Genomic DNA, 18,738 nt, shown 5'->3' on the forward strand with positions numbered 1-18,738 from the left:
GGCCAATGGCGACAACAGGGTGCAGCAGAGCTAGTTGCGCACGCATCTTCCGCTGGTATATCTGGCATGCATGACATGAACGGACGACAAGAATCCAGTCCTTAACAATGGAGGGCCAGAAATAACCAACGCGAAGGATTTTTTGAGCTGTGGCATACCCGGACATGTGTCCACCACAGGCGCCAGAGTGGCAGTCATTCAGGACTCTCTCAGCTTCCTTGAGGATTAGACATCGGCATAGGACGGAGTCAACGACAAGGCGACACAGGGTGTCCCTGATAATACGGTAGGGTTAAGACTGATGACGGATCCGCCACCGAGCTTTTTTGGATACAACGGGGTGGAAAGAGGACGTCTGCAAATATATAATAATAACCTCGTACCAGGGGTCAAGGGTGCTGATCAGAAAAAGAGTTTCGTCCGGGATATGATCCTCTGAATGAGGGGGTGCAGAAGGAGATGGCAAAGAGCAAAGTAACTCAGCAAAGACCAGGGACTTCTTAGACTTGGCAGCAATGAATTCCAAGTCAAAATCTTGGAGGATGACGATCCACTTTGAGTATTTTCCCCCTAGCAACTGACGTGACAAAATGTACATCATCGGGTTGCAATCAGAAATCACGGTCGTGCTGCACAACAAGATATAATGTCAAAAATGTTGGACGGTACAAACAGTGGCCAATGCCAACTTCTCGACGTAAGCGTATCGAGTTTCTGTGTCTAAGAGGTTGCGGCTGAGGTAATATATGACGTGCTCATTGTCATCATCGTCGTCTTACACGAGAACCATGCCAATAGTAGTGTCAGCGGCGGCCAAATACAGAGTATAATCATGATGGTAATTCGGAGGTCGCAATAATGGAGCAGAAACAAGGAGACCCTTGAGATGCTCGAAAGACTCTTGAGCTATAGTATCCCAATGAAAGGGTGTATCTCGCTTCAATAACCATGTAAAACCTTTAGCCACCTCAACATAGTTTGGAATGAATCGTATTAGGAAATTTGCTTTGCCCTGCAAGCTCTACAACTGCTGCAAAGAAGCAGGGGGAGGAAGATTCAGAATAGCCTCGACATTGAGGGGATCTAGACGAATGCCCTCTCGGGAGACGATAAACCTGAGTAGTCAGCCTGATTCAACACAGAAGACACATTTATGAGGATTAAGCCTGATACGGTAGTGTCGATAGCGGAGAAAGATTTCATGAAGATGGGAAGGGTGGTCCTGACATTTGACTGAATGAGCTGGTAGATCATCCAGATATGGTTGTACAATGTGACAGATGTCATGAAAAGCATAGGACATTGCACATTGGAAGGTAGAATTGGCATTCTTCAAACTGAAAGGGAGCTTCTTGTAAGAAAAAGTGCCCCAAGGACAGATAAAGGCCGTCTTATGCTGATCAGCGGGGTGCAATATTGATCTGGTTATAGCCAGAAAAACCGTCCATAAATGAATAGTTTTCGCTCCCCGCACATTCATCAATGAGCTAATCGATGAAGGGTGTGGGGAAGTTATCCTTAGGACAGGCGCAGTTGATGTCATGGTAATCAACACAGACTCGAATAGTACCCTACTTTTCTTTCACAGGGACAATATTAGAAATCCAATCTGTAAGAGGAATGGGGTAAATGAAACCAGCCTTGAGAAGCTTTTCAACTTCTGCTTTAATGGCTACAGCCTTTCGGGGGTGCACGGGGCATAGGTGTTGACGAACAGGCTTTGCACCCAGATACGTAGGTATCTCATGCACCACTATGCTAGGGTCAATTTCGGTCATCTCTTCATAGGACCAAGCGAAGACATCACAGAATTCGCGAAAAAGATCGGTGTAGAGCTGAACTTCCTCCGGAGTACAAGTGACTCCAATGTGAATATGCTCGACAATCCCTGGTTTCACAGAGATGTCGATGGGTTGGGTCTACGTAATGTTTCCCATATTTCCTTCAGAAGACACTTGATAAACTTGAATAGGTATTTGAAGGGGTTGAAATGGGATACAAGAAGCAAACCGTTCAAGACAGGCGATCATTTCCTCATGGGCAGGGAGGAACGAGGAACGGTGGTGATAATCAGATCAAGGAGGTTCCTTAAGAGACATGGTTTCTATAATGGCTTCATCAGAAGGAAATATTTCCTTTAATGGATCCAAAGTAGCATCATCTCCAAGCCAAGGGGAATGAACATACGAGTCGGGAATGCTGCTCGGAGGAGCAAGTTCGGGAGGGGGAGGCGATGCAACAATGATTTCAACATAGTTGAGATCGGCGGGACTCAATGGCATATTCCCCAAGATTCTATCTAATGAGTGGGAGGAAGGACCCACGGATCAGAGTGCATGGAGATCATATTAATAGGAGCGAGATTAGGAGGTGGGAGGGAAAAGACACCCATAAGGGTGGGACATTTAAAGAGTCTGGCTCCCACACTCTCACATTATTTGGAGGTATGCTCCACGAAAGGCACGTTTCCTTTAGAAGAGGAAGCGAAGAAGGAGAGCTGGTCCACGATGACAATCTTCCCCTGATGAGGAAAACAAATGACACGGAAAAGAAAGGAAGCCACGGCTTGCATGGCGTATGTCCAGCTACGTCCGAGGAGGAGGTTTTAGGTAATATTAGCATCGACAACTTCGACCTCCACTTCAACCGTCTTCCCTTCCAAAGAGATGGGAAACCGTTAGAGGATACCATAAGGACGGGACTCTCTTTCGTCAAAGGCTTCCAATGTTGTAGGAGACTGGCTCAGCGTCGGAGAACCAATAGCTTTCCAACAGGCAATAGACATGATGGAAGTCGAAGCACCTTCATCAATGATTGTACGATGAATCGTTTTAGTATTGATAATGACTTGTATAAGGAAAGTGATTTGGTGAGGCAGTCTCAGCGTATGGCCCTCGAGGTCAAAAGAAATCAGATCCAAGTCAGTCGGGTCTATGCCACTGATGGCCGATAGCAAGGACTTCCTCTCGGAGGGGCACCTCTTGAGCACTTCTAGGGCAGACATAGCAGACAGAGCCTGACCTAAGTCCTCAACGATTCTGTAGTGCTGGACAGAACGAGCATTAGGGTTGTAAGAAGACTTCCGGAGTACACCTTTTGGAGGGGGTCGAATAGTCCTCTCAGTGCTAGGTCTCTCGATGTGGAGTGGACCAGAACTGGATGGAGGAGCGCTGGAGGATACCTCAGGCTCTTTCCTGGCATGCGACGGATATTATTTCGCTCGAGTAGTGATGTGGACGGGAATCTTCCCAGCCATAAATACTTGAGAGCCAAATAAATAAGAGGGTTGTGATGGATCTGCCACCATTTGAGTTTGCTGTGAAGGGAAAGGTTCTTTAAGCACAGCAGGAGTCCCAGGAGCACCTTTCAAAAATCGACTAACTTCGGACCGCCTGGGGCAGTCTTTAGTATAGTGATCCTCGTCACAGATAAGACAAGGATACTTAGGTTTAAGTTTGGCTCCTTCCTAGGGATTGCCTCTGTCCGCAGAGGGGATTTACCTCCACAACAATTTGGCGACACTAACACACATGTTCCTAATTACAAATAAAAGACCAATGATGAAGGCCTACCTGGATTCCAATGCTAATACTTGTAGAAGAGTTGAAGCCCCCATTCCTTTGCTCCAGCTGGTCACAATCCTCACGATCCTCGTGCACGGACACCTGCACATGCAAAGAACGATACAAACACAAGCATAAAATCCAGTAGATGTAACTATATATCAGTCAGAAAGGATATAACTCAAACATCATCATAAAGACATTAAGAGTGGAACCATAATGATAGTCATCCATTATTAATAAGCAAAGAATAATACAACCATAGTTCTGACGTCAAATCCTTCTCATGAGGGTCCAGCCGGCAAGTCTCCAAGCATTCACCCTTAAACGTAGATCTCCCAAGACAAAAGCTCTCTCTCACACAAGTTTACACAAGAAAGAAACACTCCACAACCTTCCTTAAGCTCTCTAGCAATCCCACACTTGTCACGCCAGCTACCTATCAAGCTCAGACACTAGCAACAACACTCCAAGCACTATGAATTCCAAACTAGCTGCTCATGGCAATGGTAGAGGCCTAAATAGGAGAAGGAGTCTCCATGAATGGTCGGAGGATGAGCTTATCTCCAAGGAAGGTGGCTCAAATGACGAAATAGACATGCCAGAGAAGGGAGGGTGACATTTACAAGGCCAACAACCAGGTCTGGAGTCATCTGGAAGGCCAGCTATTAGAACAAACTCGCCCAAACTGGATCAATGCGAGTTCATAACTGCACAGGGGCGCTGACATCATTGCTGAATAACAGAGAAGGTCATGTCATCGTGATCAGATATGAATAATAGACGCACTGTCTTATGAAATTCGACTAACGCGGGAATCACATGTACTTTCGCGCTGGCAGCGCATTCGGTCTGTTATGGAGTGCCCATCAGCACATTTATTTTGACAACAGTCGCGATGATGCAGAAACTTTGGCAAAGTGGGTCATTTGGCAACATTAGAGAGCATGAGCATGATTAATTTGGACTCATGTCACAGTAGGAAGACTGGTTAGGAAGACAGTGACAAATTATTATGTAACAAGGGCACAACATGGAAACCCCAATTTTTCCCATGCTTGGGCGCTGGGGCGTGGCATGGAAACCCCAATTTTTCCAATGCTTGGGCACCTTTTTCGTTGCAACATGGAAACCCCAAATTTTGGGCACCGGGGCGTGACATGGAAACCCCAAAATTTTGGGTGCCAGAGTGTGACATGGAAACCCCAATTTTCCTGGGCTTCAACACCTTTTTCGTCATGGCATGGAAACCCCAAATTTCCCGCCCCCAAGCAATAAAAAATTGTCGTTTGGAGGAAGAGGCAAAGGTGTGAGAGCAGGAGGGTTGTCTGGATTTGTTTGTGACAAGAGCGAAGCTCTGAATCAAGGTGACCAAAGGCCAAATCTTAATGGATCGTGGCAGCAAGGCCACTCTACCACTTACAATACCCCGTCACGTATTTAAGTCATCTACAAAGGATTCTTCTCAATGACCATTTGGAATTGAACTTCAAAGCTGCCCCGACTGAGATGCTTCATGGTCACGGTTTGCAAATGACATGGGCCCCTGGGGGCAACAAAGCGATGCCCCTACTGTGGGTCGAGATATAGTCGAAGAGTGACATGCACCACTTCTAGCGTGGATTTTGACTTAGAGGCGTTCAGTCATAATCTGACACATGGTAGCTTCACGCCACTGGCTTTTCAACCAAGTGCGATGACCAATTGTGTGAATAAAAAGTTCCTCTCATACTAAGTTGAATTACTATTGTGGTGCGTTCATTAGTAGGGTAAAACTAACCTATCTCATGACATTCTAAACCCAGCACAATTTCCCTATTGGTGGGTGAACAATCCAACACTTGGTGAATTCTGCTTCATAATGATAGGAAAAGCCGACATCAAAGGATCAAAAAGAAACATCGCTATGAATGCTTGGGTGCCACAAGCCAGTTATCCCTGTGGTAACCTTTCTAACACCTCTAGCTTCAAATTCTGAAAATCTAAAGGATCGATAGGCCATGCTTTCACGATTTTTATTCATACTAAAAATCAAAATTAAATGAGCCTTTACCCTTTTGTTCCACACGAGATTTCTGTTCTCATTGAGCTCATCTTACGACACCTGCGTTATCTTTTAACAGATGTGTCGCCATAGCCAAAATTCCCACCTAACAATGTATTCCGCCCAGATCGACCCACCGAAACGTGCCTTAAGGCCAAAAACAGGGGTAGTGCCCCATCTCCACCCCACATAATAAGTAAAATAATGTTAAAGTAGTAGTATTTCACTTGTACTAAAAACGGCCCCCACTTATTCTACACCTCTCAAGTCATTTAACAAAGTCGGACTAGAGTCAAGCTCAACAGGGTCTTCTTTCCCCACTGATTCTACCAAGCCTGTTCCCTTAGTTGTGGTTTCACTAGATAGTAGATAGGGATAGTGGGAATCTCATTAATCCATTCATGTGCGTCACTAATTAGATGAAGAGGCATTTGGCTACCTTAAGAGAGTCATAGTTACTCCCGCTGTTTACCCGTGCTTGGTTGAATTTATTCACATTGACATTCAGAGCACTGGGTAGAAATCACATTGTGTCAGCATCCGTAGGGACCATCACAATGCTTTGTTTTAATTAAATAGTCAGATTCCCCTTGTCTATACCAATTCTGGGTCGACTGTTCGACACCTAGGGAAAAGCCCTCGACAGGGGGCATTTTAAGCCCGTAGCCCAATTGGCACATGACTGCCCACCCTCGCCACAAGAGTAGCTCGGGTAGACTGCCAATAGCCTAGGAATTGAGGGCACGGACCCGTAGTCCGAACCCTCAGATCCAATCCTTTTCCCAAAGTTACGGATCCATTTTTCCGACTTCCCTTACCTACATTATTCTATTGATCAGAGGTTGTTCACCTTGGAGACCTGATGTGGTTATGAGTACGACCGGGCATGTGTGGTACTCGGTCCTCTAGATTTTCAAGGGCCACCTAGGGCACACTAAACACCACAAGGTGTGTGGTTCTCTTCCAGCTGCTGGACCCTATCTCTGGGTGAACTAATTCCAGGGTGCGCAAACTGTTAAAAATAAAAGATAACTCTTCCCACGGCCCCCAATGACATCTCCAGATTTCCTAACGTTGCCGCCCATCGCCATGTCTCAGTTTGGGAATATTAACCTGATTCCCTTTCGATGCTCATGTAGAGTGCACCCTTGATACAAGGCTTCCCAATATCTTAGGATCAAATAACCCATGTCCAAGTGTTGTTCACATGGAACCTTTCCCCACTTCAGTCTTCAAAGTTCATTTGAATATTTGCTACTACCACCAAGATCTGTACTGGGGGTTGATCCACCCAAGCTCATGCTCGAGGTTTCTCAACGACCCTTGTGTCCTCCTACTCATCAAAACCAGGAAATTGCTCTGACGATCAAGTATAGGTTGCGCACTTCAGCGCCATCCATTTTTGTGGTTAGTTGATTCGGCAGGTGAGTTGTTACACACTGCTTAGCATTCAACTTCCATGACCACCATCATGCTTTCTTAATCAACCAAAACCCTTTGTGGGATCTAGGTTAGCGTGAAATTTGGCACCATAACTCGAATTTTGGTTCATCCTACATTGCCAGATCTGCTTACCAAAAATGGCCCACTTGGAGCTCTCGATTCCACGACGTGGCTCAATGGAGCAGCTGCACCCTCTTACCTATTTAATGTTTGAGAATAGGTTGAGGGTGTTATGCACCCAATGCCTCTAATCATTTGTTTTACCCAATAAAACTTGCACGTGAGTTCCAGCTGTCCTGAGGGAAACTTCGGAGGAAACCAGCTACTAGATGGTTCGATTAGTCTTTCGCCCCTATACCCAAGTCAGACGAATGATTTTCACGTCATTATCACTATGAGCCTCCACCAGAGTTTCCTCTGGCTTCGCCTTGCTCAGCCATAGTTCACCATCTTTTGGGTCCCAACAGGTATGTTCACACTCGAACCATTCCCATAAGCTCAAGGTTGGTCGATGATGCACCCCCCTGAGAGGGGATCTCACCCGTCAGCTTCCTTGTGCCTCGCAAGTTTTCAAACTCGTCGATTTGCACACATGTTAGACTCCTTGGTCCACGTTTCAAGATGGGTCGAATGGAAAGCCCGCCAACCAACACCATGAGTGCATAGGTGCACACGGCCTGCCACAAGGGTGCATGCTTCATTCCTCGACCACCGCAACGGAAAATTGACAGGCAGTAATCCACCCACACTTATGATGATGCAACAGCCCGTGTTAGTTTGCACCTCAAGTCGAGCGACGAACTAGCCTGAGCCATTCCACATCTGACTGAGACACATCGACAGCCTCGATCCACTTCCCTCCCAACAATTTCAAGCACTCTTTAACTCTCTTTTCAAATTCCTTTTCATCTTTCCCTCGCGGTACTTTTTTGCTATCGGTCTCTCGCTCGTAATTAGCCTTGGATGGAATTTACCACCCAATTAGGGTTGCATTCCCAAACAACCCAACTCGCCGACAGTGCCTAGTGATGTGGCAGTGTCTCGGCCCAATGGGGCTGTCACCCTATCAGGCGCCCCCTTCCAAGGGACTTAGCCCAGGTCCACTGCTGAGGATGCTTCTACAAACTACAATTCAGTCAACACTGCCACCTGATTTTCATGTTGGGCTCTTCCTGCTTCGCTCGCCGCTACTAGGGGAATCCTTGTAAGTTTATTTTCCTCTACTTAATTATATGCTTAAACTCAACAGGTGTTCTTGCCTGAGCTGAGGTTGCAAAGTTGGAGCTAAATCCACCCTACCTGATGGGTGGACAAGGGAGAGAAAAGCAAGTTCAAGCGATGCCTGTGAACTAGGAAAGTGTTCCCTCTGTTGATAGAGGCAACCCCTCTAGCCCTAGAGTGGGTCTAGCCACAGAAAAACAAAACAACAATCAATTTCCTTAAATAGTCATCCTTGGAGGCCTACCTCAAAATTGGTGTTTGGTGAAGCTTCTGTTGCGCCACTCCAACTTCTGTTTCCTTCTCCTTAATCAGCAATCGACCTGAAACACCACAAGAAAACAACAGAGCATGTAACTGAGAACAACAATGATCTATTTACTTATAAATTTAAGGAATCATAAGCTATCCAGTAAATTGTACACAAGATATAGGAAATTGTTATTGATTGTATTAAAATAAATCAAGAGAAAAGCTTATAACCAAGCCTTGACATTGCAAGCCTTCTTAGAGGGTCCAGTCGATATGTTCCTTCAAGCATTCACTATCAAGAATGGGTCTCCCGAATGGAGAATATCTCTCTCTCACTCACAAAGTCTAATGCAAGGCTAAGGAACTCCACAACCTCTTACCAAACTATCGGCAATTCCACACTTGTCAAACTCACACCAAATCTATTTAATCTGCTTTAATCGAAAACCAAGAACTAGCAACTAGCAACCAGTAACTACCTGATCATAGCAATGGTGAGTGCTTTTATAGGAGGAGGAGCCTCCATGAAATGAGGAAGAGGGAGCTTATCCTCAAGGGGGGTTTCACAAAAGGTGGAACCACCATCCCAGAGGAGGAAAGTTGACCCAATCTGACCCAACAATAGTTCTATAATCACCCAGAAGGCCGACTATTTGAACTAATTAGCCAAATCTAGATTGTCACAAGTCATAAACTAGGGCTTAGCAACGACATCGCAAAGAAGCAATGTGTTTGGACCAATCGTCACAATTAATATCTTGAGGACTTGCACCAAGCCCTAAAATTCAACCGTCGTAGGAAACATGTATACACCTACGATGGCATCGCGATGATACAGTTTAGAACAGAGGATCATTGCAGACTTAAAAGGGTTTACTTGCGACGATGCAAAAACTTAGGCAAAAAGGGTCAATCTTTAGTATTAGAGAGAACATGTTTAACCTTCTTACATGAGTGGGAAGATATGGACATGTTTATTTGACGTATGACACAATGGAGGGACTAAGATGTGGTCAGTGACAAATTACTAAACAGATGCCCCCTAAAGCATGAAGCCCGAGACAGTGGGATGGGTGAAATGATTTACAAAATCATAACCACGCTGGAACAACACCACAAAGAACCTACAGGCGTAAGTACAACTGATATCTTTGATAGTGAAATACATGTAGGTTAGGCATGGGCACAACCATCTAAAAGACATATGAAACGTGGTCTGTGGTATAGACGTAGCCACCCAGTTGATAAGACCATATATAATGATAAAGGTATGGTCCTAGCCATCCATAAGGACTCAGGTATGGTCGCAGAAATCCAATCAAAGAGTCATGCACATAATCATGAACCAATCCATGCAGCCCGAACATATGTAAGCTTCATCTAAGGTCTTGAGATAATCAATCATAGTACAATCTCTAGCATGCGAACAGAGGTGTTGAAGTCGAGCATGATAGAAAATTGCTTGATTACCGATCAATGAAGGAAACCATTAACATGGATGAGAGATACCACCAATAATTCCAATGTTTCTCAAGGTACTGCCAGTACAATCCACTAAGTGTGAAAATTAATTTGAAGTCAAACACTCATGGAATCACCTAATCGAAGACCAATGATGAAAGTCCGTCATCAGGTGCAAAGAACTTGCCATTGAGGAATGCAAGCTCCAAGGCACTAAAAGGGATCTCTAGATCAACCTCCTAGATGATGAGCTGGTGTCGACAGGAGGTGATCCATCATAGGAGGGCCATAATGTTTCCCCCATTAATGACACGAGACAAGGAACAAGCAGTAGATGGTGAAAGAGAGCATCAGAGGAGGAGGTAAGGGTGTGAATTGCAGAAGGATTATACTCTTGAACATATCGACAACACAACTCAGGAATGTGGCAGCATTTTGGTACCAAGGGATCGCAGGTCTAACGGAGACAACATTGGTCATATGGAATGAGGAAAAAAGGAAACCCAAAACCCCGGAAGGCCAATGATGATGTGAATATATCCCCTCCTGACGAGAAGTAAAAGTGTTGATGTTCAAGGCTGAATAGTTGCCGTAGGTAACCAACGACAACTTCCTAATTTTCCCCCACCATTGCTCACGCATACCCCAATTATTTTTGAAAAAAAAGCTTGAAGGGGATAGCATATTCTTGTGATATAAGTTTGACCTTCGGAAAAATCCAACCTAGTGATATTTTAACGAGCCCTAGGGAGGAGAAGCTCGAGTCTCATCATGGCGATGAGTCCAATGTCATCAGAGTTTAACGAGTCCAACATAGGAAAAAATCAGAGTCTTTTTCATGTTTAGAGAGTTTGAAAAAGACACGGAAAATAAAACTCTAGGGGGGTCCTTTTTCGTAAATTTGTGTCCCTTGAGTCCGAAAAAGTAGAAAACAATACTCAAGAGAACTGCTTGACCATTACAATCAAGGAGTACTATTCGTAATTAGTGTTCTCGATCTAAAAAAAGTAAAAAAGTGATCGGAGACACAATGTTTCATAACCAAAATTGAGCTTGAAATGACAAAAGCTCGACCATCTTTTCACATTTATACAATTGGAAAAGAGCTAAAAGTGGACCACCCTTTTATTCCATTTAACGAGTTAAAAAGGAAAACTCGGCAATCTTTTCATCTTTTATAAGTTGGAAAACTCGGCAATCTTTTCATCTTTTATAAGTTGGAAAACTCGGCAATCTTTTCATCTTTTCTAAGTTGGAAAAGAGCTTAAAGAAGACTTGTAGAAAATTTCACAATATGTACCAAGCATGTATCAATCATTAAATATATCCATCGTCCATGCTTTTGCACAAGAAAACAAAGTATAAGATCTATTCAACAAAAATGCACTATAAATTTGAAAAATTAGGTAAAAAACACTAAAACCATAGGTAAAACCAAAACATGTTGCAAAACCCAAGCCCTATAGTTTAAAAACCCTAAAATTTTGAAAAATATCTATATAAAGGCCTATGGTAAATCATTTTTACATTGTGTTTTGAGTTTTTAACCTTTGGTAACTTTTCAACTACATACCTGTGTGATTTTTGGAACTCAATTCCATCACCTATGGTCGACCATTTCGCGCGAGACTTTCACCAAGTAAGTACATCAATCCCTTCCCTGCATTTTGATTATTTTGAAGTCAAATTTCATGCATTTTAGGTGGTTTTTGGTGAATTTTTTTGTTTCACAACCGCGCCTCAGTCGTCGCGGAAGTCCCTCATGGGTTAGCGACGATCAAGGATTTTACACACACCATAATCGGCATCGTCGCAGGAAACAGGTGTATTGCTGCGATGATCCGACAAAAAATGAACTACGAAATTGAGTCATTGCTGTTGTTTTAAAAACAACTGCAACAACGCCGCGAATATGAATTTTTCATTTTTGGCAGCATTTTGAACGGTCAAAACAATTCTAATTGATGTTATTGGTTTATGCAGGGTGTGATAATGGTGTATGTGTGGCAAGAGCAAACTCATGATGTTGATGATGAAAGAGAACTCAATGATCCTCAATGCAGAAGAGCCTTGCGAAACTGCGGGCTACTGAAATTTTTCCTCACACCACTCCTTCGGGCACAACTAGACTTGCTCGAGTTCTTGATTCGCTCGTGGAACCTGACGGAGGGCAAGTTTGTTATTCGGGGTCAGGAGATTGAGTTCGATGTGACCGACATATATTTCCTAACAGGCTTATCTCGTTGAGGTGAGAAACCCCACATGGAGGGCATGTGGGTTGCCAGAGAGACTCTTGATATGCTGATTGCACGAGTGTGCCCGAGGGCACACAAATCACCCACCAGTGGGAAACTACAGATCCCAACAGTGGAGGATTTGACACTCCGTGTCTTACTCTACATGATTACGAGAGAAATAGGCTCTCAAGAAAAACATGATGCAACTAAGACCCAACTGCGGTTGGCTCTAGATTTCCTAACCCGACCATGTATGACTGGGCTAAGTGTTATAGACATTTTTGTGCCTCGCGACATGGAGCATGAAATGTCAATAATTACAGGGATCCTCAGTCCCTAAACATGTTGTTCTTACCCCTAAAAGAACAAGGTCATCAAACAACAGCACTTCCAATCAGTTCTCCACCTGAAAACACTTCAAAACAGGCTTATTTTGGATCATGTCAGCTGCTCCACTGAGCTTCTGCGCTGGAATGCAACTGTCCCTCCTTGTACCTGCACTGGAAGTCAAGATTAATGAAGGCTACCTGTGCTGGGCGAGATTGGCCAAGTGGCACAGTCATCCTGCAAGGTGTCAACTGCCCAGGAAGCTTCCAAACTGACACTTGGTTCATGAGATTCGCCCTGTGATGAGTAAGAGGTACTTGATCACCATGTGTAAGCAAGGATCTCCAAGTGGACTCAAGAAATGAAGATTAACTGAAGAGGGAGAGGACACAAGGCAGCTTCATGTCAGTCTCAAGCTGACTCATCCTCTCTTCTTCTCTCCTATATATAGAGCTCTTCTATGAGGTCTAAGGAGGCTGGAATTTTGTGTAAAGCAAGGAGGTGCTGTTGGATTACAGTTAGAGCTATTGGGTGATTGTTTTACTAGAGGTGAAGAGGAGAGTTCTTGCTGCTGGGGAGGTGCTGCTGGATTGGAGCCATCATTGGTTGTAACCTTCTCAGAACCCTGTTACTTCTATCAATAAAGTTTTGCATGTTCTCCTATATACTTGTATTGCATTGATGTATTGTATTTACATGTATATTTGATTCACTCTAATCCATGCATCAGTTATGAGTACTTGTATCTTGTAGTCTCCTCTCTTGTTTTGTGCAGGATCTGTGTGTAGCTGGACCGGCAAAGAGAGCAAGGAGCTGGGAACAAGAGACAAAGAGAGAGGACAAGGATCGACTAAGCGAAAGACACCAGGTTGGTTGATCTTCTTTTCCTTCTCTCTGTACTTTCATAAAGGAAATCATCAAAGCTTTACTTTCAGTTGTTGCTAAAGACTGTCACCTTTAGAGTAGGGATAGGGTCATCCGCATCGGATACTTTTCCCCACAACAAACTGGCGACTCCGCTGGGGAGCCTAGTATCTTGTTGGTGTTTGTAGTACTTTGCTATTCATTTCTTGAAGAAAAGAGTACCAAATCGAAAAGCTTTTGACTATATCAAAAGCGAAGTAGAGGGACTACTACTCTTGCTCATTTGCTGAGCAAATTCAAGATTTGAAGAGCTTATCTACAAAAGACTCTTTACTCTTTGTGATAGATCTTCATCCTCTTGATCATCCCTTTGCCTGTACTTGACCTATAGCTTTTTATTTCAGCAAAAACAATGCATTTTTGAGCTTTTATGACCCGGAAAACTTTGTAGACGAAACTCTCGTGTGTCAGTGCAGGCTGTCCACAGGCAGTCTGCATTACAGCGCAGGTGCTCCCTTCGGGAACTGCGCTGAGAGTCAAACTGGCAGACTAGAACCTGCGCTGGTCCAGTTAGCCATTGTCTTGCTCAGCTTTCCCTTTGTGTCTTGGCCTTGTTTTCACTGATTTTTTGCTGATTGCTTGCTGGTCATTGTACTTGCTGTAAACCACTTCTCCTTGACATTATTCTACCTCAGTTGTGTGATGAAACTGTGAATGTTCTTTCAGTATTTCTTGTTTTAGTTACAGTTTCCCATTGTGAAAAGCGAACCAGTATAGCTGTGGCCTCTTAGATCCTGAACTGTAAAAGTGTCTTTGTGATCTGAAGAGCTAGTTTTATTACTGTTCATGGCTGTTTGAGTTTGTTTACTCTTCATTTTATGGTTTGAATCTATACATTTCCTGTGTTTAAACAAGTCGATCATAAGGTGTCTTTTTGATTTTGGACAAGCTTGTTTATTTCTACTTGAAATTAGATTCAAAATTATACAACAATTTCCTTTCTGTCTTACATCAACATTAAGGATAACGAAAAGAAATACATGCATTGTGCATTTTGCATTTGACTGTGTGCTTGACGATTTAGGAAAATGTGCATTTTAGTGTGTGTTCTATGATCTGTGGAAAAAGTTGTGTCTTTCTTTTCCCTCAGTAGATTAAGGTTTTCAAAGTTGAAAGATTGAAAAGATTTGCTTCTCATTCTTAGATTGCATATAGGAAGTTGTATATATACATCTCGTGGCGAACCTGAAAGGCAAACTGTTAAGAAAGATCAACATTAAAATAAACTCAATTTACATAACAACGCTTTGGAATTTAACGCAAACATCTAGAGGTCTAGGTAGAGACGTGTTCCGGCGTCGTTAAACATAGTGACTGTCGATCTCTACGAAGGTGGGTGATTCCTCCTGAGAGTCGGTGGCACTAACACGGACTTGTGCTCCCACGTACCGTCGCGTATATTGGGAGACCCCTATAGGCTTTTATCCTTTTTCCTTAGGAAACCGTGTCGGCCGCCCTACTGATCGCGATGCAGTGAACACAGCATTCACGAAGATCGACCACCCGTACCGTAAAACGTATTCTGTGGTTTCGCGAAAGGTTTGGCACACCCTCTGCCTAGATCTCCAGAGCAGTTTCTTTTGGCCTTTTTCAAACTCTATAACTGAAAAAGTCCAACCGAGCATTTGTCACTTCGGGCTCGTTAATACATCGAAGGCGACTAGAGTCATCTTTAGCTTTTTCTCGACTCTTAAAACATGAAAAAGCAAGTTTGTGTCTAAAAGCGTCGTTAATAAAATTTATTTTAAGCGGAACATAATCACCTGTTATTCCCACGTTGATCTTTCAGTTGAAAAGTATGGAGCCCACCAACCAAGGAAGTAACCTTGGCGGAAGTCCAAATCCCTTCTCCTCTTGGGGAGATGTTGGTGCGCCTCATATGGCTACATTGTCACTTCCAGGATTGACAATCGGCCTCCCTGTATGGCTCTTTTCAACTAATGTAGTCCAGATCGCCACTAATCCTGAGCAGTCGAATCAACAGTCAGAACAATCTAGAACTACCCACCAGCCTTCCACTTCTTATGATACTTCCTCTGATCCTTCATCTTCGCAAGGTAGAGCCAGCAAAAGTCAGCCTCCCAAGGAGAAGAAGGAAAAGAAGAAGAGAGAAAAGAAGCAGAAGGAGCCTCTGGCGAAGGCGACTGGGGGCAAGCTGAAGAAAGCTGACAAAAACCCACACACTGCACCGACCGGGCCTAAATCGCCATGTGTCATTTGCAAAGGGATCCACTTCCATCGTGATTGTCCTTGTATTCCCCGGATACTAAGGGACTGGTCCCCAAGGTTGCACAATCCGGTAGCATCAACCTCTGGTTGTCATGTTGATTGCATTCCGTCAACTAGCGAGAGTGAAGGACGAAGAAGGGGACCAAGATCACCCTGTCTATTGTGTGAAGGCAATCATGCCATCCACAAATGTCCATTCTTAGATGAGGCAAAGAGAGTTTTGGAAGATCGCCCGGTTTCACCGTTGCGACTTCCTCCTGGATATCAAAAACTCGCACCTAATCCCTTGATAGTTGAAAATCCAGTTGACCCACTCAAGTGGTCAGCTGAAGTGTCGGTCGTTGAGAATGAACCTACTGAATCCAGACCAGACGAAAGTCTAAAGGTCGATACGGCAGTTGGCCCGGTTCTTCCTTCAGAGGTTCTATCGTCCAATGACTCCGTCATTGAAGACCCGTCTTCAAATGACACCGTCGCCGAAGAGTCATCTTCATGCGACACCCTCACTGAAGAGAATAAGGATGACACCATCCAGGTTCTTTTCATCAGCACCGACTCCGATGAGCGTCATGGCAATGCGCCCATTCCTTTATCGCAGGAAGGAACATCATCAGAGTCATATCCGGCCGTATATTCGGTCCCACCGCCAAGCAACCTGGTTGTATCCTTTGATTGGAATCAACTAGGCAGACCCCGGTTACCAGCCAGTACACCATTCAGAATCATTGTCCAGATCTATAGAATGATTATGGCTGGTACTATCATTGATGAAGGGGCGTCTGTGAGTATCCTTTCCTCTATTGCTTGGAAAGCACTGGGTTCCCCAGCACTTTTACCTGAGTTGAGAAATCTCTCAGGTTTTGATAAAGGAACCAGTCGACCATTAGGGATCCTCCCCAATGTACCTGTTACATTGAAAGGGAAGACCATCGAGATGAACGTGATGGTCGTCCAAGGACCCTTGGATTATAACCTACTCCTTGGACGCGACTATATTTATTGCATGGGAGCGATAGTCTCCTCACTCTTTAGAGTAATGTGTTTTCCACACGAAGGAAGGGTGGTCAAGCTCGTAGACCAACTTTCATTTCCGGAATCTCGCATCGCAAATAGTCAAATACCATTCCTAAATGGTCTGTTCACTCAAGATTCGCCTCCACCCCCAGTCCTCCTTCCCGATGAGTGCGAGTGATTCAGAAAGAAAGACTAGGACCCAGGGGGCATGCACCCTGGTCTGCTTCAGGCAGAAGAAACTCCGGGTATAAGAAAGAATTTCCGCAGAAGAATATGACTAGTCCGTACCCCGTCCGAAGGAAGTGGGGTTGTTCTGGAATAATAATCTTTTGTTAAAGTTATGTGTTTGACCGAAGAGTCATTCACCTTTGTCTAAAAAGTGGGCAATGCCCAAGTGGGAATTTCCTTATTGCAACAGATAGTAAACATCCTTGAATTCAAGCCTCGCCCATCGAAACATATGTTTTGAAGGATAAGCAGGGGCAGCCTACAAGGAAGGGGACTATATTGTTTTGACAGAAGGTAACCGTCTTTGGACAACCCAATGATAGACACCGCCAAAGAAAGAGATTGATTTGCGGCAGCAAATCGAACCGTCTTTGGAATAATAAGAAAGAGGCAAGCCTCCCTCAATAATACCAATGTTTTATCTTTGAGTAGTGTTCTTCCATTGTCACAAATAGCTGTTTGTTAAAAGTGGGCCGACGGGAAGCCTGAGTACTGCGTAAGACCCCTTAGAATAACGAGAAGACAAGTATCGTTAACATTAGATTGGCAAGATGACAAGTAACTGTGAACACCCAAAGAAAAGCAGAGGTAGGGGAGAGGAGGGGCGGCCTCGAAATTCTATCCTATACCTGGGGGCATGCAAACCTTCTGGAGTGCAAGCTAGGGGCGGTTATTTATCTGGTTTTAAGATTAGCCGTTTCCAAACTTGCATGAAAGAAGCCTGTGGGGCAAAAGTAAAATTTGCCAAAAGTGAGCATAGCTGTGGTAAGGCATAAGCTCTATAAAAATTGGTCCTTACGGGAGGCGTTCTTTTTATGACTGGTATATCGAGCAGTTTTAGCATATAGTTCATGCTCGTTAAAAAATAAACGCAAAATTCGAGCAGTTTTATGACTGAATCTATGCTCGTTAAAAAAATAGAAAAGTGTGAGCAAAAGTTTCCCCCAGAGTTCAAGCTCATGGAAAAAATGAACCGGTAAATAACCTTTTGAGATCGTAAATTCATCAGCCATAAGAGCCTTGGTCGTGTTTTCATCCATCACCTCCACCATCATTTGGCCGATCATTCACTTCCATTTGTGTGTTTACCTCTTTTGAGAAACAGCTGCGAAGAGTGATTTCACCTAGCTATCCTTGTGACACTGCCGTGATTGGAAAATTCCAACCTGTACCTGGAATCTGCTGCTATCCCTGTTTATCACTCGTTCCTCAAAAGACGAGTCTTCTTTGAGCTCTTTTCACTGACTCGTAAAATATGAAAAGTTTGCCGAGTTTTGGCCTTCCAGCTCGTTAAATGACCGGAACGCTATCCCTCCTCTAAATTTTAATCTTTTTGGACCTGAGGGATTATTGCACAAAAGGATCGAGCGCTTGTCTTGTTCGGCTCGTTAAAAGTACCGAACAGCCATCCCTTCTGTATTGTTTTATACTTTTTCGGACTTAAGGGATTAGCTGACGAAAAAGGAATTATGGAGTTAACTTTCTGTACCTTTTCAGACTCTCTAAAAATGAAAAGGACCGAGTTTTCCTTGTCGTTAGACTCGTTAAAATGATTAAATAGCGACAAACTTGTCTTTAGACGAGAATGAGTTTCCCTATCGCTAGGCTCGTTAAATCTTAGCGATGGGCTTGCTCGAAGGGCAGGTTATAGAACAAGCATATGTTATCCTCCTCAAGCTTGACAAAAATAAAGAGGTACTGGTCAGAAATGACTGGGGAAAAATTGGGAGAACATCAAAGTTTAATGGTAGCAAGTCACTCTTGAACATGACACTTTTCTTCCGTACCACATCGGGTT

General features: G+C 44.0%; 1 non-coding gene across 1 annotated transcript; it reads right to left on the reverse strand.

The window, feature by feature from the left end:
* Positions 1-4,920: 4,920 nt before the first annotated feature.
* Positions 4,921-8,323, reverse strand: LOC149168425 (25S ribosomal RNA). Its single transcript, XR_016259981.1, has one exon. It is a non-coding gene; the product is annotated as a 25S ribosomal RNA (ribosomal RNA).
* Positions 8,324-18,738: the final 10,415 nt, after the last annotated feature.

The sequence above is a fragment of the Pinus tabuliformis genome, chromosome 4_2 (genome assembly GCF_031772625.1).
Source record: "Pinus tabuliformis cultivar Carrire ecotype Pingquan chromosome 4_2, CPIR1, whole genome shotgun sequence".
NCBI lineage: Eukaryota > Viridiplantae > Streptophyta > Pinopsida > Pinales > Pinaceae > Pinus > Pinus tabuliformis.